This window comes from Oncorhynchus mykiss, chromosome 8 (assembly GCF_013265735.2).
Source record: "Oncorhynchus mykiss isolate Arlee chromosome 8, USDA_OmykA_1.1, whole genome shotgun sequence".
Lineage (NCBI taxonomy): Eukaryota > Metazoa > Chordata > Actinopteri > Salmoniformes > Salmonidae > Oncorhynchus > Oncorhynchus mykiss.
This window is the reverse complement of record NC_048572.1, coordinates 26484154-26508856: the sequence shown is the minus strand read 5'-3', so window position 1 is coordinate 26508856 and position 24703 is coordinate 26484154. Positions and strand designations below refer to the sequence as shown.

Sequence of the window (24703 nt, the reverse complement as noted above, 5' to 3'; positions counted from 1 at the left end):
ACAAATCAGGTTCTCGGGTAAACTCAACACGGGTCAAATTCCACACTCCCTCCTGACTGGGGCAATTGAGGGAGTGAGGATAAAAGAGCTGGCTGAAAGACGGGCAGGGTTGTCAATCTCAACAAGACATGTCATCCACCCCCCAGTCTAAACTTCACTGCGATGAGTTTGCATTCTTCCCGAGGTCGACCTTCAAATTGAGGTTAAAGAAATGGTAAGCATTTGGTACAGAGGTCTAACTGCATTGAAAGTAAACATGGCCTGAAGTGCTCTGGTGACTCCCCAAATATGATTCATATTAGGGATGATCGGGTTATTAGAATATTCAAATTGATATTAGTACTCAAACACTTGTGTGAGTAATATGTTAAAAAATGTTAAACACTAAAAAGGCTTTTTCTAAATTAAATTGAAATAACCATGTGACATTGTTACATACAAGGTAGTCTCGTGTTTTGGAGAATTTTGTATTGCAAAAACGGTTTAAAATGATCCACTGGCTCCCTGCAGCAAAATTTGTATTGGATGTTACATTTCAAGAACCTGCCCGTAGAAGCAGTGCTGGGTGTTATGTGCGTCACAAAATCTGGAAGATTGTCCTTACAAAAACAAAATAATTGGCAGTGGGAGAACATATTCAAGTGAATACATTTTTTTAAATGTAAAAACGGGATGTATTATTAGCTAGCTGGCTACAGTAGGCCACTTACTAAGCTAACTCAACTGAGCTGCTAGCTAGCTAACTATACACACGGTTTAGGTACGTGAATTAAATGTCATCAGCTAGTTAGCTAGCTAATAGGTAGTTATTTTTGATGTAATCATTGTAAATTATAAACAGTCTCTAAATTCATTTGTAGATAACAGCCATCTAAAAGAGTGAGATTGCAGCTCCAGCTGTCAGTAAAGTGAGGGTGTAGGCTACAGGATACCCTTACAAAAAAAGGTTGCAGTCAGAGTGCAGTATAATTGCAGTATGCTGCAAATACTGCATAAAAGCAACTTCTTTTTACTGCAGTAATTTTGCATTGTAACTGCAGTTACAGTGCAGTAGAACTGCAGTTCAACTGCAGTACACTGCATTTCTTCTGCAATTACTGCACCCAAAATGCCACAGACAACTGCAGTTACTGCACTTTTACTGCAGTTTCAAAACTACAATTTCTTTTGTATGGGTAAGGCGGGTAATTCTGTGGGAGGACATTATGAAATTATTCTCCAGTTACAGTCCCTAGAGGGGAAAACTTTGAGTACGGAGAGATACAGTAATAGCAAGATAATATTTCAGTGCTATCTAATTTTAGTATAAAGAAGCCTGCTTCTTTGTGACGTTTTCTGTCCTCATATGGAAAGCTGTGACAACCTGTTTTCAGGTGAAGAGAGTAGTCCCAATAGATGTCTCAAGATACTAAGGGTATATCCTATATGCCATGGGTTATATGCATAGGCCTATCTATGTAAGAAAATGTTGTATACAAAACAAATACAGTTAATCACACACAATTGGAGCAGGCTAACCCTGCTGGGTGTGCAGGGTTCTGTTTTAGCCCAGCAATAACACACCTAATTCAACTTATTAAAACTTATGAGTGTGCTATTGCTGGGCTGGAATAGAAGTTTGTTCACCAAGTAGATCAGGGATCAGTGAAGCAAGGTTGGCCACTGCTGGAATGGACTTTTTGTTCACCTGAAATGATGCCTACATGTTATTTCTCAATGATCTATTGTTGTTTAGACTAAGATATGTTATCATCTTTACATAAAAGTTAGCTTATTTGTACATTTTGAAGTGATGAAGTGTTGATTCCTTGAAGTGACGTGTTTAAACTTGTTTGAATTGTTCAACTATTATTCAAAATGAACTAGTGTCAATGTTGATGAATCAGATCACAATCCTGCAATAAAGATGGGGAGGGGTCGTCTCTAATATTTGTGTTTCTAAAGTGAACATTTCATTTTTGTCTAGTTGTAAGATCTCCAATCTGTTTTATTTGATTGTCACCCTCTCTCAGTATTAAGATATGTGAATCCATTTTGCAGCTTATCATATGGCATGCATTGCCAATGCAGCCGTAGATCTACAGTATTATGGCAATACTGGGCATCTGTCGTCTGAAGCAGAGAATAGCTAAACTCACACAGTCTAGATGCTGAGCTATAGGTTCTCGATTTAAAATAACACCGGTAGACAATGCATTTGAGGCTAACCATATGCAGCACGTGTTGACGTACAAAATTGTTTTGTTCAAATCCAACCCTTGTAATTGAAGTACAGGTAGCTTAGCGGTTAAGAGCGTTGGGCCAGTTACCGAAAGGCCGTTAGTCGGCTCGTTAATTCGAACTAAGTAAGAAAATAAATCTGTCGATGTGCCCTTGAGCAAGGCACTTATCCTGAGCGACTTGCAGGAGCAATTAAGGTTTAGAGCGTCTGCGAAATGATTTTAAAAAAAATATAAAAATATGTCAAATAAGGAGATAATGCTACAGGAGCTTAGCTTTACAGATGACATTATGAGGTTCATCTTATTTTAGCAATGCGACTTGCAAAAGGTTGCAGTTGTTCCCCATAGACAACACATGGTTGCTCTATGTATCACTGACCCTGGATAAACTACCGACTGGGCTAACACAGTTCAACTTTTAGTTAAATAATATGCTGTTTTTATTAAAATGTTATAATCATGAGAGAAATTGAACTACTTAGTAGCTAGCTAGTTATACCTACAGTTGAAGTCGGAAGTTTACATACACCTTAGCCAAATACATTTAAACTACATTTTTCACAATTCCTGACATTTAATCCTCGTAAAAATTCCCTGTCTTAGGTCAGTTAAGATCACCACTGTATTTTAAAAATGTGAAATGCCAGAATAATTGTACATATAATTATTTATTTCAGCTTGTATTTCTTTCATCACATTCCCAGTGGGTCAGAAGTTTACATACACTTAATTAGTATTTGGTAGCATTGCCTTTAAATTGTTTAACTTGGGTCAAACGTTTCAGGTAGCCTTCCACAAGCTTCCCACAATAAGTTGGGTGAATTTTGGCCCATTCCTCCTGACAGAGCTGGTGTAACTGAGTCAGGGTTGTAGGCCTCCTTGCTCGCACACGCTTTTTCAGTTCTGCACACACATTTTATGTAAGATTGAGGTCAGGGCTTTGTGATGGTCACTCCAATACCTTGACTTTGTTGTCCTTAAGCCATTTTGCCACAACTTTGGAAGTATGCTTGGGGTCATTGTCCATTTGGAAGACCAATTTGCGACCAAGCTTTAACTTCCTGCCTGACTGATGTCTTGAGATGTTGCTTCAATATAGCCACATTATTTTCCTACCTCATGATGCCATCTATTTTGCAAAGTGCACCAGTCCCTCCTGTAGCAATGCACCCCCACAACATTATGCAATTTGTTTTCAGCACTTTTATTTCCATGACTGATCTAAACTTGTTCTCATGACTCTCTCTTGTACCTCCGCAGCAGACGTGGCGAGCAATATGTTTGGAACATCAAATTGCAATAAAAATCACAGTATCGAATCGCAATACATATAGAATCTTGAGAACCGCATTACATATCATATCGGCAATTCCCAGCCCTAGTGTGCACCCATGACACCAAAAATGAATGTTCTCCAAAATTCCTTCACTTTAAGCAAACATTTAAACTTCATTACTTGACATGCCTCTAGAGATTCATTACAAGCAAAGTCAGACAGATATTAAAATTCCAATCCAGAGAGACAATAGTCTATCCTTTCCACACTCCCAGAAGACTTAAAAAGGGGGTTGCTTGTCATCACAATGTCTTCTTGACATATTTCATAGGGTTTTATTAATATAGTTTTTGGCAAAGGACCACTTTAAGCAAGGCCATAACTATAAGATTCGTGCAAATAGTAGGGAAGGGTTGGGAGTGACATTAGTGTCCTAACATGCTTGGTCAGGTGGGTGTCATCCAGGCAGTATGTTTGTCCTGGTCAAAGGGCCTATGAAGGGAGAGGTCAAAAAGGGAAGAGAAAGAAAACAGGTGGGGTCAGAGGGAATCCTTGGAGCTTTGAACTGGACCCTTAGAAAAGTTCATAAATTGCTCATTTGAATCCCAAGCAACATGTTCTCTGGATTTCCAATCCACTAAACTGGTCACCGCTCATGCAACCATTGAGCACTATTTCAAAGCAATTCTGTGTACAATACATAGGCAGATCCAGGGGAGAATGACTGCCCCTTCTCATTGAAGCCATAGACGTTCAAGACCTACTGCGGTGCTGCAGTTATTGTTAGCAGAAAACAGGATCCCCATTATTGTGAAGGGAAAAATGGCAATCTTCATTGTCAATGTAAATCATTTGTGTAAATGAATAAAAAATGTGCAAAGACAATCAAGGTGCCAATTATTGCTTCTAATACACCAGACGTATGTCCTTGAACAGTTTCTTAAAAATCGCACACAGAAGTTATAAGGATATTTTAGTTAGCCTGCAGTACCCGGTCGGCCTTCAACTAGAGTTACTCAGTGAGAGGGGCCAGCACTGAGATAGCCTGCAACGTCACTTCCTGGAGTAGCTCAAGCTGTGCATGTTATTTCTCCATGAGACACCATCTTATCCTGCAATGTACAGTTTCAAACTGTGGAATCCTCACGATGCCTCAGTTGCCTTGACAACGCCAGCTGGGTGACTAGTTAAAGCCTTGTGTATTATTTAAGATCTCATATTCCACATATTGCCTTTTCTTTAATCCTCCGTTTGTTGTCATTTGTGGAGAGAAAAGTTATTTTCTTCCAAATTCGCCAGCCAAATATCAAACACAGCTTTAATGATTCAAAGCAAATTGGATTTGAGCGAGCGCCCACTCCCATGCAGAGGCCACGCCTACATATTGGCTTAAAAACTAGTAAATGTCTAATTCTCTGTCATATCTCACATTAAAGTATGGATATTTAGTATTGTACCTTAAATGTTTTGATGGAGTTTTAAAAATACCCCCAAAATGGATAGATGTACTGTCTGGATGGATGGACTGATGAGTTCTAGGAACTGCCATGACAACCAGCTTGGGGATCCCGCTCTCTCACACACACACACACACACACACACACACACTGCTTAACATTACAGACTGATGGGGCAGGGAAGGGGAGGTGAGGAGAGGGATGGAAACCAGAGGAAGGGATGCACACACATTGGGACTAGGTTACACAAGAGTCTGCACCACCATTCTCAACTTTTAGGGAAAGGGATTGAAACGATCTACGTAGGCATTAAGTTGAACTATTTGTTCCTTGGATTTGCTGCATCTCTTACGGGCATGTTGATAAAGCAAAGCAACATTAATTGAGAGAGACCATATGAAGAGTGGAAAATAGCATGCCTGGGAGAGAGACCACTTGAAGAGACTTCTCTTTTCAAGGTGACTCTCCATTTCATTGACCTCCTTATCTGCACTGCCCCACCCCCTTGATAAAAATGTATGCAAGCTCATCTCCCTCCCTCCCACACACACACACACACACACACACACACACAGCTCTGCTCAAAGGCTGCATACTCTGATACAGAAAACTGTTGAGGGAGGTTGGAGCATTTTTGTCCCGCCGCCTCAGCACATCTCTAGGCGAAGCTTGTCATTACGGGGCATTCCCCCGCATGCAGAGAGGACAGATCTCTACATTACGAACTGCCCAAGGCACCCTCCCCCCTCTCAACAAACCACCACCTCCCAATTAATTATACAAGCAGTCACACCTCCCAGCGAGTGGAATAACACACTGAGTGAGATAGCCAACTGAAGGGTTAACAGTCCATCAAGGCCTATACCCCTCGCAGAGGTAATAATCACATGCAGGCATCACACCATCCTATCGGCAGAGATAGCAGACAGGCTCGCTGACTGGACAATGCTCAACCCCATTTCTCTCACTTCATTACGGGGGAGAATGGTGGGATATCAAATTCAGCATTTTCTTACCCCCTATTGAAGTGAGTGAGAGTTGCTGTATCCCCTTTAAGAGTCCGCGTTGCTGCAGTATCCAGTTTTGCACACGCACATTACTACAGAGCTGCTTCCATCACAGCTTCCCAGCGAAAGACTGTTTCTGGGAGCTATCAGTATCCAGGTAACACACTGATTGGATCTCAGCACATGAATAAAAAGCCTCAAGTGACAAAATTCCCCAAGGGCTGTCCACAATGAAAGGGAGGAAGAATATAGGCCAGCTCTGGTTGGATGTATTCCCAGAGCCCGGTTTGTGGAAGGTTAAAAGCACACAGCAAAAGCAGACGTTCCTGATCTTCCCCCAGCCGGCCGGCAAATGCAGCCTCTCCCTAGTATTCCTGAGAATTTGCGAAAACAAATGGTCCATCCCTGCCTCGCTACGTCATAATCTCTCTCCCTCCCCTCTCTCGCTCTGTTCCACCAGCATGCTGTGGGGGCTGAGGGTAAAGGCACAGATGTTACTGGCTTTAGGCCACACCCCTTTTCAACAGCCAGAACCATTATAGGACTCAGGCAGTTTAACCCCCTTATGGTTTGCTAAAGTGTTTAGGGTTTGTTTAGAGAAGGGTTGTGAGAAAATGAAGCCTAGGTGTGAGCCTGTGTGTGTGTGTGTGTGTGTGTGTGTGTGTGTGTATATGTCTGAGAGTGTGAGCAAGATAGAGAGGAGGAGAGAGTCAGTGAGGGAGTAAAACAAATAGCAATAGATAATGTTACTAAATAATGTTGATGGGTATTTACGTACACTACTGGTCAAAAGTTTTAGAACACCTACTCATTCAAGGGATTTTCTACATTGTAGAATAATAGTGAAGACATAAAAACCATGAAATAACATATGGAATAACCAAAAATGTGTCAAACAAATCAACATATATTTTGTATTTGAGATTCTTCAAAGTAGCCACCCTTTGCCTTGATGACAGCTTTGCACACTCTTGGCATTCTCTCAACCAGCTTCATGAGGTAGTCACCTGGAATGCATTTCAATTAACAGGTGTGCCTTCCTGAAAAGTTAAGGAAATAAATTCCACAAATTAATGTTTGAGCCAATCAGTTGTGTTGTGACAAGGTGGGGGGGGCAGAATATAGCCCTATTTGGTAAAATAATGTGTCAAGAACAGCTCAAATTAGCAAAGAGATATGACAGCCCATCATTAGTTTAGGACATGAAGGTCAGTCAATATGGAACATTTCAAGAACTTTGAAAGTTTCTTCACGTGATGTTGCAAAAACCATCAAGCGCTATGATGAAACTGGCTCTCGTGAGGACCGCCACAGGAATGGAAGACCCAGAGTAACCTCTGCTGCAGAAGATACGTTCATTAGAGTCAGAAATTGCAGCCCAAAGAATTGCTTCACAGAGTTCAAGTAACAGACACATCAACATCAACTGTTCAGAGGATGTGAAATCAGGCCTTTATGGTCGAATTGCTGCAAAGAAACCACTACGAAGATGAGACCTGCTTGGGCTAAGAAACACGAGCAATGGACATTAGACCGGTGGAAATTTGTCCTTTGGTCTGGAGTCCAAATTGGAGATTTTTGGTTCCAACCGCCGTGTCTTTGTGAGTGCGGTGTGGGTGAACGGAGGATCTCTGCTTGTATATTTCCCACTGTAAAGCACGCTAGGGGGGTGTTGTGGTGTGGGGGTGATTTGCTGGTGACACTGGCAATGATTTATTTAGAATTCAAGCCACACTTAACCAGCAAGGCTACCACAGTATTCTGCAGCGATATGCCATCCCATCTGGTTTGGGCTTAGTGCGACTATCATTTGTTTTTCAACAGAACAGTGACCCAACACACCTCCAGGCTGTGTAAGGGTTATTTGACCAAGGAGAGTGATGGAGTGCTGCATCAGATGACCTGGCCTCCACAATCCCCCGACCTCAACCAAATTGAGATGGTTTTGGATGAGACAGCAGAGTGTTGGACCGCAGAGTGCAGGAAAAACAGTCAATGAGTGCTCAGCATGTGTCGGAACTCCTTCAAGACTGTTGGAAAAGCATTCCAGGTGAAGCTGGTAGAGAGAATGCAAAGAGTGTGCAAAGCTGTAATCAAGGCAAAGGGTGGCTACTTTGAAAAATCTCAAATATAAAATATATTTAGATTTGTTTAACACATTTTTACTTACTACATGATTCCACGTGTTATTTCATAGTTTTGATGTAGTCACTATTATTCTACAATGTAAAAAAAATGTAAAAATAAAGAAAAACCCTTGAATGAGTAGGCGTTCTAAAACTTTTGACCGGTAGTGTATATGGGTTCATTACACACACACACACACGCGCTAGCTGAACCCTTCCTCTACAGAGGTTCCTTCTGTAGACAGGTTGTTGTTTTAATTAACCGTAAACTCAACAATATATACAAAGTATGTGGACACCCCTCCAAATTAGTGAATTCAGCTATTTCAGCCACACCCGTTGCTGGTAGGTGTATAAAATCAAGCACACAACCATGTAATCTCTATAGACAAACATTGGCAGTAGAATGGCCTTACTAAAGAGGTCAGTGACATTCAACGTGGCACCGTCATAGGATGCCACCTTTCTAACAAGTCAGTTTGTCAAATTTCTGCCCTCCTATAGCTGCCCCGGTCAATTGTAAGTGCGGTTATTGTGTAGTGGGAACATCTATGAGCAACAACGGCTCAGCCACAAAGTGGTAGGCCACACAAGCTCACAGGTGACCTGCTTCAGGTCATGGTGATTGCGTCTCCCGTGGATCTGTCAGGGTGGTAGGCAAATTGGAGAGGGTTGAGTATGTCAGGGAGGGAAGGGAGTACGCTTGGGGCGGAATGTACACAGCCATGGCAATAATCACTGTGTACTCTCTCGGAAGGTAAATTGGAAGACATTTTATGAATAAGTATTCCAAGTTGGCGGAGCAGAAACTCGCAAGTTCCTGTACGTTTCCCGTGTCGCACCGTGTTGTAGAGCCCACTTACTTTCCAATCAAACAACTAAAGCTCGCTGGTTGTATATAATCCATCTGAAAGCCAAGTCTCAGAAAAACAGAGTATGTTGCAGGATCTGATGTTCCTCTGGTAGGAGATCCTCGCTCTGAGTTCGTCTAGTTTGTTCATTAATGATTGAACATTGGCGGGTAGTATGCTCAGTAATGGAGGACTAAAACCCTGCCACATCTGCCTCTCTGTCGGTGTCTCCGCTTCCTACTCTTCGGTAGGACTCCCAAGAAGCTCGACACCTCGCCAAAGAAGCTAGTGCATTGTTCTGCCGTCTCAGGGAATTCGGGGAGGTCAGGTGGACGGTAAGTACCCAGCAATTAGTATTCAAAAGTTATACCCGGGTGTGTGTAGTAATGAACAAACTGATTAAGAAAATTTGAGAAAAACACTAGAAAATAAAAAAATAAGTTTAAACCTGCAATGAGGTGGTGTTTGCTTGGTTATGCCTAGGACATTAAACAATGAACTCATCATTTCATCTGGTTGGCAAGAATGTGTATGGAGCGTATGGTTGATGAAACGCTGAAGCATGTGTTGATGTATTGTTGTAAGTTATGTTAAGGTAAGAATTATTGAAGATAAAAAGTTGCTTTGTTTGTTGAAACTGTCGCTGGGCAGTGACAGCTAACGTTAGTTAAAACAGACCAGAAGGGGGTCACAGTTAGCTGACAGACCTTGCTTGCCTTAAACTGCAGATCATTCCATGCATCATTCTGTTTGTATCTAGCTAGCTAATGTTAGCTAAGTTAGCTAGCTAGGTAACATTTAAACATTGATTGCTAGCTAGCTAACTATTTCATAAGATATATACTCCCCTCAGAAGATACACAGTTAGCTAGTTTGATAGGGCCTTGTAACCAAACAAGTCATTGTATTCCCTTTTAATCTATGTTAACGTTGTAGCGAGCTAGATAACATTACTTAAGTTAGCGAACGGTGCCATTATATCGCCAATACTACTGTTAGCTAGTTAGTAGCCTCTTCGCTCCGGGGGAGACCTGTACACATTAGATACACCAATATGTAACTTACAGGTCTCCCGGAACGAAGAAGCTATCCTGTTAGCTGAAGTTCCCAATAGTTTCTGTCAGCGAACAAGTATAGGTCCTAAAAGTTATGACGTTTGCTACCTAGCCAGTTATTTATGAATAACAGAAATACTAATATCACTACAAGATGGAGGGAGTGTTAGAACATAATTAGTGAAATTAATTACAGTAATTAATGAAATTACAGTTAACAAAATGTACGCTTAATCCAGTATAACCTAATGTATAGAATGTATTATACAAGAGACAATTATACAGCACAGAGTCATATCTTAAGTGTAAAAATAAAAAGGACTCAATAATTCATGACTTCTGGGAGTGCTACAAAGTCCAAAAGTTGGTCGTCAGAAGTTTTACAATCTAAATTTACTTTCAATCCGTATATCTGCATATTTCAAGACATGGCATATGAGGGTGCGGTGAGATAAGTATCAAATCAAATCAAATTTTATTTGTCACATACACATGGTTAGCAGATGTTAATGCGAGTGTAGCAAAATGCTTGTGCTTCTAGTTCCGACAATGCAGTAATAACCAACAAGTAATCTAACTAACAATTCCAAAACTACTGTCTTGTACACAGTGTAAGGGGATAAAGAATATGTACATAAGGATATATGAATGAGTGATGGTACAGAGCAGCATAGGCAAGATACAGTAGATGGTATCGAGTACAGTATATACATATGAGATGAGTATGTAAACAAAGTGGCATAGTTAGTGGCTAGTGATACATGTATTACATAAGGATACAGTCGATGATATAGAGTACAGTATATACGTATGCATATGAGATGAATAATTTAGGGTAAGTAACATTATACAGTGCCTTGCGAAAGTATTCGGCCCCCCTTGAACTTTGCGACCTTTTGCCACATTTCAGGCTTCAAACATAAAGATATAAAACTGTATTTTTTTGTGAAGAATCAACAAGTGGGACACAATCATGAAGTGGAACGACATTTATTGGATATTTCAAACTTTTTTAACAAATCAAAAACTGAAAAATTGGGCGTGCAAAATTATTCAGCCCCCTTAAGTTAATACTTTGTAGCGCCACCTTTTGTGCGATTACAGCTGTAAGTCGCTTGGGGTATGTCTCTATCAGTTTTGCACATCGAGAGACTAACATTTTTTCCCATTCCTCCTTGCAAAACAGCTCGAGCTCAGTGAGGTTGGATGGAGAGCATTTGTGAACAGCAGTTTTCAGTTCTTTCCACAGATTCTCGAATGGATTCAGGTCTGGACTTTGACTTGGCCATTCTAACACCCGGATATGTTTATTTTTGAACCATTCCATTGTAGATTTTGCTTTATGTTTTGGATCATTGTCTTGTTGGAAGACAAATCTCCATCCCAGTCTCAGGTCTTTTGCAGACTCCATCAGGTTTTCTTCCAGAATGGTCCTGTATTTGGCTCCATCCATCTTCCCATCAATTTTAACCATCCTCCCTGTCCCTGCTGAAGAAAAGCAGGCCCAAACCATGATGCTGCCACCACCATGTTTGACAGTGGGGATGGTGTGTTTAGGGTGATGAGCTGTGTTGCTTTTACGCCAAACATAACGTTTTGCATTGTTGCCAAAAAGTTCAATTTTGGTTTCATCTGACCAGAGCACCTTCTTCCACATGTTTGGTGTGTCTCCCAGGTGGCTTGTGGCAAACTTTAAACAACACTTTTTATGGATATCTTTAAGAAATGGCTTTCTTCTTGCCACTCTTCCATAAAGGCCAGATTTGTGCAATATACGACTGATTGTGGTCCTATGGACAGAGTCTCCCACCTCAGCTGTAGATCTCTGCAGTTCATCCAGAGTGATCATGGGCATCTTGGCTGCATCTCTGATCAGTCTTCTCCTTGTATGAGCTGAAGTTTAGAGGGATGGCCAGGTCTTGGTAGATTTGCAGTGGTCTGATACTCCTTCCATTTCAATATTATCGCTTGCACAGTGCTCCTTGGGATGTTTAAAGCTTGGGAAATCTTTTTGTATCCAAATCCGGCTTTAAACTTCTTCACAACAGTATCTCGGACCTGCCTGGTGTGTTCCTTGTTCTTCATGATGCTCTCTGCGCTTTTAACGGACCTCTGAGACTATCACAGTGCAGGTGCATTTATACGGAGACTTGATTACACACAGGTGGATTGTATTTATCATCATTAGTCATTTAGGTCAACATTGGATCATTCAGAGATCCTCAGTGAACTTCTGGAGAGAGTTTGCTGCACTGAAAGTAAAGGGGCTGAATAATTTTGCACGCCCAATTTTTCAGTTTTTGATTTGTTAAAAAAGTTTGAAATATCCAATAAATGTCGTTCCACTTCATGATTGTGTCCCACTTGTTGTTGATTCTTCACAAAAAAATACAGTTTTATATCTTTATGTTTGAAGCCTGAAATGTGGCAAAAGGTCGCAAAGTTCAAGGGGGCCGAATACTTTCGCAAGGCACTGTATATCACTCACACACAAACTGTTCATATGTTTGGAGTCACTTAGAAATGTCCTTGTTTTTAAATCACTCCTGTGTTCCAATGGCACGTTGTGTTAGCTAATCCAAGTTTATCATTTTAAAAAGGCTAATTGATCATTAGAAAACTCTTTTGCAATTATGTTAGCACAGCAGAAAACTGTTGTCCTGATTAAAGAAGCAATAAAACTGGCCTTTTCTACCTGTGGGCTGCAATGTTTTTATTTGTTGGTTTTAATGTTTTGTTTCCCTCAATTTACACACAATAACAAATAATGACAAAGCAAAACCAGGTTTTTATAAATACCTTATTTAAATAAGTATTCACACCCTTTGTAACGTTACTCGAAATTGAGCTCATGTGCATCCTGTTTCCGTTGATCATCCTTCAGATGTTTCTACAACTTGGAGTCCACCTGTAGCAAATTCAATTGATTGGACATCATTTGGAAAGGCATACACCTGTCTATATAAAAAGATCCCACAGTTGACAGTGCATGTAAGAGCAAAAATCAAGCCATGAGGTCAAAGAAATTGTCTGTAGAGCTCGGAGACAGAATTGTGTCGAGGTACAGATCTGGGGAAGGGTACCAAAACATTTCTGCAGCATTGAAGGTCCAAGAACACAGTGGCCTCCATCATTCTTAAATGGATGAAGTTTGGAACCACCAAGACGATTCCTAGAGCTGGCCGTCTGGCCAAACTGAGCAATCAGAGGAGACGGGTCTTGGTCAGGGAGGTGACCAAGACTCCGATGGTCACGCTGACAGCGCTCTAGAGTTCCTCTATGGAGATGGGAGAACCTTCCAGAAGGACAACCATCTCTGGCCAGATGGAAGCCACTCAGTAAAAAGTCACACAATAGCCCGCTTGGAGTTTGCCAAAGGGCACCTAAAGGACTCTCAGACCAGGAGAAACAGGATTCTCTGTTTTGATGAAACCAGGATTGAACTCTTTGGCCTGAATTCCAAGCATCATGTCTGGAGGAAACCTGGCACCATCCCTACGGTGAAGCACGGTGGTGGCAGCATCATGCTGTGGGGATGTTTTTCAGCGGTAGGGACTGGGAGACTAGTCAGGATTGAGGGAAATATGAACGGAGCAAAGTACAGAGAGCTCCTTGATGAAAACCTGCTCAGGACCGCAGACTGTGGTGAAAGTTCACCTTCCAACAAGACAACGACCCTAAGCACACAGGCAAGATAATGCAGGACTGACTTCGGGATAAGTCTCTGAATGTCCTTGAGGGGCCCAGCCAGGGCCCGGACTTGAACCTGATCAAACATCTCTGGAGAGACCTGGAAATAGCTGTGCAGTGACGTTCCCCATCCAACCTGACAGAGCTTGAGAGGATCTGCAGAGAAGAATGGGAGAAACTCCCCAAATACCAGTGTGCCTAGCTTGTAGCGTCATATCCAAGAAGATTCGAGGCTGTAATCGCTGCCAAAGGTGCTTCAACAAAGTACTGAATAGAGGGTCTGAATACTTATGCAAATTTTTCTTTATAAATGAGAAAAAAAACGGGGAAAAAAATGTTTTTGCTTTGTTATTAGGGGGTATTGTGTGTAGATTGATGAGGAATTTGTTTTATTTAATCCATTTTAGAGTAAGGCTGTAACGTAACAAAATGTGGAAAAAGTAAAGTGGTCTGAATATTTATTTGGCATTTTATTAGGATCCCCATTAGCGGTTGCAAAAGCAGCAGCTACTCTTCCTGGGGTCCACACAAAACATTAAACATAATACAGAACATCAATAGACAAGAACAGCTCTGGGACAGTACTACATACATTTTTAAAAAGGCACAAGTAGCCTAGATATCAATGCATACACACAAACTATCTAGGTCAAATAGGGGAGAGGCTTTGTGCCATGAGGTGTTACTTTATCTGGTTTTTCAAACCAGGTTTGCTGTTTATTTGAGCAATATGAGATGGAAGGAAGATCCATGCAATAAGGGCTCTATATAATACGGTACGCGTTCTTGAATTTGTTCTGGATTTGGGGACTGTGAAAAGACCCCTGGTGGCATGTCTGGTGGGATAAGTATAATTTAATTAACAAGTATTAGGCTACTAAGAGAAGAAAGAGATGGACATGGCATAGCACAAACCCTTGGTTTTTATGGTGTATTGGGCATTTGTAGAAATAAGATCGAACCAACAGTGAGGCTGGTCTTCACATTTGTTTATTTGAAGAAACAACAATCTCATCAGGCCAACACTTGTCACAATGCAGAGGGATGAGCTCTGCATTAAGCCACAGCTAGCAGCATTCTAGTCTGGAGCAGAGGTTACATAATTTACAGCAGGATACAGAAATTCTCCAAGGAATGTACTTATATTCATCAAAATGTGTCCAACTCGGAATACCTTTCTAATTAACAAATGTCTATAATGTAGGGTCTTCTATTGGAACTGGCATGTAATTGACTCAAGCAGCCTACATTGTTTTCCTTTGTTCATCACCATTCTAGTTGTGCTAGTAGCAATATAGTTATGTAACCGATGTACCTAAAGCAAAGGGGCATGTGTTGAACCAATGGATAACACAAGGAGTTATCTTGTTCTGGGATGCCGCCTCTGAAAAGGGCCGACTGCAGCTGGAATAACACACAGGTCCAGTTCCATGGAGAGCAGCCCTGACTCTCTCTGGGCTTCTGCTCTGCAGTGTGAGGGGCAACTAACGATCCGTGATGGGGGTAAAGTTCCATTGAGTAAAGCCTGATATGTGCCCTGCCTTTGAACCAAGTGCACCTAACCACTAAACTATGTGGGGGTGTGCATCATGTGTGGGGGTTCTACATAAAAGCCCAGTTGTCCCATTCCAAACCAAAAGGAGTGGTGAATTCAGGGATGGGCCGTACCCACAAATTCCATCAATGCAGCCCCCCTAATTTGGGACTATCGTGATCACAAATTAAAAGCTTGGCGTAGAGAGGGTTGCGTTAAGAGGGGTGGAAAGGCCTTGTAATTGCCGCCTGGCATCACTCCGGACACCCCACGAGGGGCCTTGCCACGCATTGTGTCCTGTAATCTACCCTGAATGCCACTGAACAACTGGAGCTGTGAAAAAAAGGTCCGCTATCTCGCCAAGGCAGGGAGCACTGTTTTTTAAATCTGGGATCCAAAATAAAAGGAGAGAAAAGCAACTGCTCCTCCTGTTTGTGGTCAAAATAGCATTTTATTCCATGCAGCTGTCTTTTGAACTTCAAAAGAAAGATAAAGTGAGAATGAGAAAGAGGGAGTGATTGAGAGTGGGAAATATGAGTAGAAGAGAGGGGAGGGAGCTTGTGTGTTTAACTTTCAGAGGATCTCGGTCTATTTGCATTGGTGGCTACCTCAAAAGGTTTTAGGCTTTCCTGATTGTCCTCTCCAACTCAGAGGACAGCCTTGGCAAAATCTGAATTCTGCAATCTGATATAGGGACGTGAAATACTTTCCAGTTGAACCGCTTAATCTAAATAATTAATAAAGGTTCTTATTGAATTTGTTCTCAATGACTTACCTGGCTAAATAAAGGATGAAATCAAAATCAAATCAATGAACCAATTCTAAGCTGGCAAGGTACATCAACCACACAAAACATACTTAGTCCCTGTCTGGTTCGCACATTGTTTCAAAAGAGACGTCCTTCCATGGGAGCTTTGCTTGATGTGTTGTGTCGTGTTGTGCATTAAGGAATTCCAAACTTTTAATGGGAGAAAGGAAAGAGCAAGGCAAAGGGCTGCAGCTGTTGGGGAACGTTCTTGCACTGGATTTATGGAATTTGGGGGTTAACAGTTCTGGTTTAGGGCCTAACTTGTTGATCCCCCCCAGATGTGCCTCAATGCTATGAAGAGCTTAAGCAACCATTGCTGATTCGTGGAGAGAATGAGAGAGGGCAGACAAAGAGACTATCATAACATGTACTTGATCCTCAGCCAGATCTCAATTAAGAATTAATGGGAATTTAGGCCTATGCATATCCTGAGAGATATTTTTAAGCAATAAGGCCGAGCAGGTGTGGTATATGGCCAATATACCACGGCTAAGGGCAGTACTTGATACAGCCCTTAGCCGTGGTATATTGGCCATATATCACAAACCCCAGAGGGTTCTATTATAAACTGGTTACCAAAGTAATTAGAGTAGTAAAAATAAATGGTTTTGTCATACCAGTGGTATACGGTCTGATATACCTCGAACCACCCAGTTTATAAGCAACTATTGGCCATAGTAGGAAACTGATCTAATGGCATGACTCCTTTTTTGACTAGCCAGATATAGGCTATCAAAATTGTACTTTAGGAGGCTAAAACAAAATGGCTGTATACATGTCATGTGATGATTAAACAAGTTTCTGGGTGTAAAAGCTCACTGACATAGTGTGACCACTGGTTGATGCTGTCTCGATGGCCTCTTGGCTTGACCACTTAATACCATCATGCAAATGCTCTCCGTGTTCCAATTCCTACTCTAACATGCTGACCACACCACTCGCATCAAGTGCGCAAGCATTGCAAAAAACATGAACACATACATGTTATTCAATCATGGCACCCACACTGCTCGCGGGCATCTGCGTGGCAAGGTGCTAAAATAGAAATTGGTTCTATTTGTGACGCTCAACGCAATGCAAGTCCGGTCTCTCCCATCTCCTCATTGGTTTTAAGCAGTATATACCCACGTGGGTGATTGGAAAATGAACTAAGGTCCACACTCCGATAGATTGTGGTAATGCTGTAAAGTTGGTTGCCAACCGCCATATAAAGTCCAAAGAAGAAAAAGAAGCCTTAAGGATGGAGGAAAGATGAGAAACAGTTTACCGTTTTATCTGTGGATTAATTGTCAGAGTTGAGGTACTTGTGCATTTCAGGTAAATTAACAACCCAATGTTTATATACCAGGACAAATTAGCTAGCAACAGCAAGCTAGTTAGTTAAATTGCCATAAATGTTTAATGCTTTTTGACCTGTCCCCAAATTAATATAATTGGTTCACAGTTTGTTTTGATATTTCAACCTGCGTGTCCTGATAGCTTCTGGTGTGGGTGAACAAAATCAGTGTGCACATCCGGTTTGGCCAGCATGTCACACACACACACACACGTCCTGCACCAGAGGACAGACGCCTCACGTTGTGCCTCTGTTTTAACAACATGTCTGGTACGATTGTAGTTGAAGGGTTAAAGCGGGTGAGGGAACAGGGGACAGGGGACAGGGGACAGGGGACAGGGGACAGGGGACAGGGGACAGGGTGGGGGGAAAAAGAAAACATACGCTACCGTTCAAAAGTTTGGGGTCACTTAAAAATGTTTGTGTTTTTGAAAGAAAAGCACTTTTTTTGTCCATCAAAATAACATAAAATGTAAAAAGAAATACAGTGTAGACATTGTTAATGTTGTAAAATACTATTGGAGCTGGAAACAGCTGATTTTTTTACGGAATATCTACATTTATCAGCAACCATCACTCCTGTGTTTCAATGGCATGTTGTGTTAGCTAATCCAAATGTATCATTTTAAAAGGCTAATTGATCATTAGCAAACCCTTTTGCAATTATGTGTTAGCACAGCTGAAAACTGTTGTGTTGATTTAAAGAAGCAACAAAACTGGCCTTCTTTCGACTAGTTGAGTATATGGAGCATGAGCATTTGTGGGTTCGATTATAGGCTCAAAAGGGCCAGAAACAAAGAACTTTCTTCTGAAACTCATCAGTCTATTCTTGTTCTGAGAAATGAAGGCTATTCCATGCAAGAAATTGCCAAGAAACTGAAGATCTCGTACAATGCTGTGTACTACTCCCTTCACAGAACAGCACAAACTGGCCCTAAACAGAATAGAAAGAGGACTGGGAGGCCCCGGTACACAACTGAGCCAGAGGACAAGTACATTAAAGTGTCTAGTTTGAGAAACAGACGCCTCACAAGTCCTCAACTGGCAGCTTGATTAAATAGTACCCGCAAAACACCAGTCTCAACGTTAACAGTGAAGAGGCAACTCCGGGATGCTGGCCTTCTAGGCAGAGTTCCTCTGTCCAGTGTCTGTGTTATTTCACCCATCTAAATCTTTTCTTTCCATTAACCAGTCTGAGATATGGCTTTGCAACTCTGCCTAGAAGACCAGCATCCCGGAGTCGCCTCTTCACTGTTGACGTTGAGACTGGTGTTTTGCGGGTACTATTTAATCAAGCTGCTTATCAGGTCACTCTAGCATGCCTTGACACCCACCATCTGAGATTGTTCTGAAATAGTTTCTGCAGTTAGAAACAGACAAGACAAGAATTCCTGTATCATTATTTTGTTTAACTATAATTTCATTGTTTAAGTTGATTGATTGCACCCATATTGCCCATTTTAATTGATTGGATTCATATAATATTAAATATAGTACCCAACATCCGCTTTGGACTAGACTTCTTCCCAACAATGATTAAAACAGAAGGATTAAAAAAATAAAAAAATAAAAGGCAAGCCACAGACGGATCCCCCAAACCAGTCCTATCCCAATGGCCAGTTTGGCCAGTGTCAGTTCTCTATGTCTGAAAAATAGTATGAAGCTTTGGCTTGTAGAGGTCGACCGATTAATCGGAATGGCCGATTTCAAGTTGTTTTCATAAATCTGTAATCGGCATTTTTGGACACCGATCATGGCCGATTACATTGCACTCCACGAGGAGACTGCGTGGCAGGCTGACTACCTGTTATGCGAGTGAAGCAAGGAGCCCCAGTAAGGTGCTAGCTAGCATTAAATGGATCTTATAAAAAAACAATCAATCTTAACATAATCACTAGTTAACTACACATGGTTGATGATATTACTAGTTTATCTAGCTTGTCCTGCGTTGCATGTAATCGATGCGGTGCCTGTTAATTTATCATTGAATCACAGCCTACTTCGCCAATTGGGTGATTTAACAAGCGCATTCCCAAAAAAAAAAATCACTGCCGTTGCACCAATGTGTACCTAACCATAAACATCAACACCTTTCTTAAAATCAAACAGCCAGACAATGTTCTCTGTTCTCCCCATACTGTAGGCTATTGTCTTTAGTCATCCTACTTAGCTAGGCTAGCCTGGCTAAGCATGCTGCACAGCTGTCTGACAATCATTTTACTAGTTCTTAAAAGTAGATAAGGCATACTTTCAAACTGTCTCCCTCTCCTAGTTGTCTACATTCCTCTCTCATGTGGTCTGTGTGTATCTAACATAGCAGGCGTAAAAGTAGATCCATCTCAGACGGAGCCGGAAAAAACAGGCAAAATGGATTTTGGTCATTGTATTTTATTAACATGTTCTTGCTCTGAACTAGGTTGACTATTTGCTTAATTAAAACTCACTTCAGCCCAGCATCCTATGTAGTTCTTCACAGGATTTATCTCATGAATGATTTGATTTCTCTCTTTCGAAACAGTGCATTGGGCTCACAAAATTGACCGACAAAAATCAATTGGCTCACAAAATGGACCGACATCGGTCAATTAGTAGTTTAATAACACCCCCAAAAAACGATATGTCGGTTAATTGCTCAGCACTAATGGAAGACGACACTGGTAGCTTAACTTTCCTTGCTAGCTGACAGCTAAAGCTAACATCACTTCACTACCCTAGTACTTTGTTTGTGATTTAATATGCAAACCATAATGCAAAATATGCTGATTTCGAAGCTGAACACCACCAAAATGAACTTCTCATGTCTCATGACTCTCCCAAAGATTATCTATTGCCTCATCAAACTGACTGCCTCATTAATGATGTCATTACTGGTTAAAGAGAGAGCGCATATTTTCTATAAAAGAAGCTACTTCTATGCAGTTGTTGATCAGTATCATAAAATAAGTCTAAAATGGAACAGGAAATATATATTTTTGTTATCTGTAGCCCCATGAAATCAGCCAAAACAAGCATTAACCCAATGGATGCACTCCTATTGAATATGCATTCACCTGTATTGTGGATAGGCCTAGGCTACATCTTGATTTACCATTCAAATAAATCATTACAATTATGTAGTTTGCTTCTCGAAACTCAAAAGATGCCCAACTATTGAACAGAGCAGTAGCTGAGTTTCTGTCTGGACCAAGTGCCATTTGGTGACTTTGGCTAAAATGCCTGGTATATGTCAAAATTCTGGAATCATGACAAAACTAGTAGATGGCCTTGCGGCGACACCCCAATTGTAAAGAAACTCGGGTAGCATTACTCTCCGAGTGTGTCCTCTATCATACACACAGAATGGTGAGAGCACATGTCCCAAAAGAAATGCATTTGTAACGGCAGATTTCCTCCTCTTCGGCTGAAGAGGTGTAGCAAGGATCGGACCAATACGCAGCGTGGTAAGTGTCCATGTTTTAATAGAAAAGACTGAACACTATGAAATACAAAAACAAGAAAGTGAATATAAACTAACCGAAACAGTCCAGTGTGGCACAAACACTGACACAGGAAACAAACACCCACAAACCAACAGTGAAACCCAGGCTACCTAAATATGGTTCTCAATCAGGGACAACGATAGACAGCTGCCTCTGATTGAGAACCATATCAGGCCAAACACAGAGACATAGACTGCCCACCCCAACTCACGCCCCGACCATACTAAATAAAGACAAAACAAAGGAAATAAAAAGGTCAGAACGTGACAGTACCCCCCCCAAAGGTGCGGACTCCGGCCGCAAAACCTGAAACTATAGGGGAGGGTCTGGGTGGGCGTCTGTCCGCGGTGGCGGTTCTGGCGCGGGACGTGGACCCCACTTCACCATAGTTCTAATGCGCCTCTTCGCACGCCTCCGTGGCCTCTAAAGCGGCGACCCTCGAAATGGGTCCCGAATAGGCGGGAGACTCCGGCAGCGCCCACAATAAGTTGGGTGAATTTTGACAGAGCTGGGTGAATTTTGACAGAGCTGGTATGACTGAGTCAGGTTTGTAGGCTTCTCTGCTCGCACACACTTTTTCAGTTCTGCCCACAAACTTTCTATAGGATTGAGGTCAGGGCTTTGTGATGGCCACTCCAATACCTTGACTTTGTTGTCCTTAAACCATTTTGCAACAACTTTGAAAGTACGCTTGGGGTCATTGTTCATTTGGAAGACCCATTTGCGACCAAGCTTTAACTTCCTGCCTGATGTCTTGAGATGTTGCTTCAATATATCCACATAATTTTCCTTCCTCATGACTCCATCTATTTTGTGAAGTGCACCAGTCCCTCTTGCAGCAAAGCACCCACACAACATGATGCTGCCATCCCCGTGCTTCACAGTTGGGATGGTGTTCTTCGGCTTGTAAGCTTCCCCCTTTTTCTCCAAACATAAAGACGGTCATTATGGCCAAACATTTCTATTTTTGTTTCATCAGACCAGAGAACATTTCTCCAAAAAGTATGATCTCTGCAGTTACAAGCCATAGTCTGGCTTTTCTATGACGGTTTTGGAGCAGTGGCTTCCTGAGCGGCCTTTCAGGTTATGTCGATATAGGACTTGTTTTACTGTGGATATAGATACTTTTGTACCTGTTTCCTCCAGCATCTTCACAAGGTCCTTTGCTATTGTTCTGGGATTGATTTGCACTTTTCGCACCAAAGTACATTCATCTTTAGGAGACAGAACGCGTCTCCTTCCTGAGCGGTATGACGACTGCATGGTGTTAATACTTGCGTACTATTGTTTGTACAGATGAATGTGGTACCTTAAGGCATTTGGAAAATGCTCCCAAGGATGAACCAGACTTGTGGAGGTCTACAATTGTTTTTCTGAGGTCTTGGCTGATTTATTTAGATTTTCTCATGATGTCAAGCAAAGAGGCAGAGTTTGAATGTAGGACTTGAAATACATCCACAGGTTTACCTCCAATTGACTCAAATGATGTCAATTAGCCTATCAGAAGCTACTAAAGCCATGACATCATTTTCTGGAATTTTCCAAAATGTTTAAAGGCACAGTCAAGTTAGTGTATGTAAACTCTGACCCACTGGAATTGTGATACAGTGGATTATAAATGAAATAATCTGTCTGTTAACAATTGTTGGAAAGATTACTTGTATCATGCACAAAGTAGATATCCTAACCGACTTGCCAAAACTACAGTTTGCTAACAAGAAATTTGGAGTGGTTGAAAAACGAGTTTTAATGACTCCAAAGTAAGTGTATGTAAACTTCCAACTTCAAGTGTATATTTTTGTTCAGTGTACATTTTGAATGTGAAATCTCAATGTGTAGGATGTGTGGTTTCCTCCTGGAAGCCATGACTTGTTAGATTATCTCAGTCAGTACGTAGGTGCCTGTCAGATTCCTTTTATCATTACATTTTCCCATCGTAAGATCACCCCCTCTCTCAACAGCAAGAGATGTCTCGTGTTTTGCCACCATGCTTTTTCCTACTTTGCTTCCACACCCGTTTGTTCACATTTCTTTCGTTACCTGTGACAAGGCATTGTCTTGTTCGTCATTGTTTGCGACTGAGCAACATCTGACACAGGGAACTACGCGTGCAGAGAGTAACCTTCAAACAAGAAAGCAGCCTCTTTGGGTTAAGAGGACAGAGAGTATAAGGGTCATGGGGCCATTGGTTCGCCCTGGATTCCAAAAAGCCCTTCCTTGTTAAAAAAAGGCTTTCCCCCCACATTTGAAACATTTGATATCTTCACCATATGTCTGGTTTGATAGTCATTGGGTTTCTCTGAGCCATTTTCAGAAAAATGACGAGACAGGAGGCATCATCCAATTACCAAAAGGGCTTCAGCAGCAACACAGATTGAACCCTGCTGCTATCCAGGGCCCTGAAATTTACACTATTCCACTAGTTGGTGCGAGGACTGATGCTGGAAAAAAGAGGCCCTTTTATATTCGATAACTTTCCTCTGTCGGGAAAGCACTAGATTTCATGTGTCTTCGGGGTAAAGGGAGCAACATGGCAGCAGGTTTGAACACTCATAAATCTTTTTTCTGTCTACCGCTTACTCTTATGGTGAAATAGAAAATGAAGGCATATTCATTTGCTCAGCACTTGTTTTTGTCCATTCCCTATTCCTGGGTATTCAGCACCAGCGTAAAGATACTGTATGTACTCGGTCATGTCTTACAATAACCCTGAAAACAATATAGTTTGCTCAACTTGTCTCCAGTTCAGGATGTGCTTGTGGTATTTTCTTAATTATTATCTAGAGTTGCTCCGTTGTTTACCTGTAATTTGTTTTCTGTCAGTGGCACTGTTCTTTGGAATATTTTGACATGCCGTTCGATTTGAAGGAGGAATACTTTTTGCAAGTGTGGTCAATAGTACAAGAAAAAAGGATGTGGAACACTAGTTGCACTGACCAATCTGAGCTGCGTCACCAGCGACCAGTGTACAGCTCTTGAAACGGGGCACAGAATGGCGTGCAGTTCAGAGCATTTTCTCCTTCATCCTGAAGGGGGAGATGAGCAGCCTTTGAGTTTACTCTGTTAAATCTGCAATATGCAACTTTTTGGGCGACCCGATAAAATTCACATTTTTTCAAAAATGTGAGTTATAGATCTGTCATTGATAACAAGTCTAAGAAGCAGTAGAAATGTTCTATGTGCCCTATTCTTCCTGTTCTTAAGTTTAATTTTCATGTCTTACTTTCGGTTTTGTATACCAGCTTCAAACAGCTGAAAGTACACTATTTTTGGTAAGGAAAAATATATTTCAGTTTTCTAAATTTTAGTTGCTTGTTTTATCACACAAACTGAAATCAGGATAACTATTAGAATTTTTGCAACCAGGAAATGGCAGAGTGATTTCTGCATAGTGCACCTTTAAGCCTGTATAGGATCCCCCCCCCCCCTCCCCCTCTGATCATATCATGCTTAGACATAGACGTGCCGATGTTCATGCTTGTGTGGCTTACTAGCTATCTATGAACTTGAAGAGGGTGAAATGAAAGGGCAAAAGGACAAGCTCTCATTGCTGGGTCTCCTCGCAACCTGTCATGTATGTTTATTTTATTTATTTATTTAACCTTTATTTAACCAGGCAAGTCAGTAAAGAACAAATTCTTATTTTCAATGACGGCCTAGGAACAGTGGGTTAACTGCCTGTTCAGGGTCAGAACAACAGATTTGTACCTTGTCAGCTCGGGGGTTTGAACTTGCAACCTTCCGGTTACTAGTCCAACGCTCTAACCACTAGGCTACCCTGCCGCCTTGTCCCTTGCAACTCTTCTGTTTTTTAATGTTAGTAATGCACTTGCTTGGTTAAACGCAAATAACACACTCAAAA

At 41.5% G+C, this 24703-nt stretch overlaps 1 protein-coding gene across 3 annotated transcripts in view; it reads right to left on the bottom strand.

The window, feature by feature from the left end:
* LOC110529712 (disheveled-associated activator of morphogenesis 1) overlaps window positions 1–24703 on the bottom strand; it is a 124781-nt gene that overhangs the window by 82102 nt on the left and 17976 nt on the right. Inside the window, exon 1 of one of the 3 annotated variants that reach the window (XM_021612169.2) lies at window positions 5972–6362. The exons of the other annotated variants lie outside the window; for them this stretch is intronic. The gene's annotated coding sequence lies outside the window, so the exon portion shown is untranslated. Of the gene's footprint in view, window positions 1–5971; window positions 6363–24703 lie in introns of those variants that run through there. 3 annotated transcript variants of the gene reach the window in all.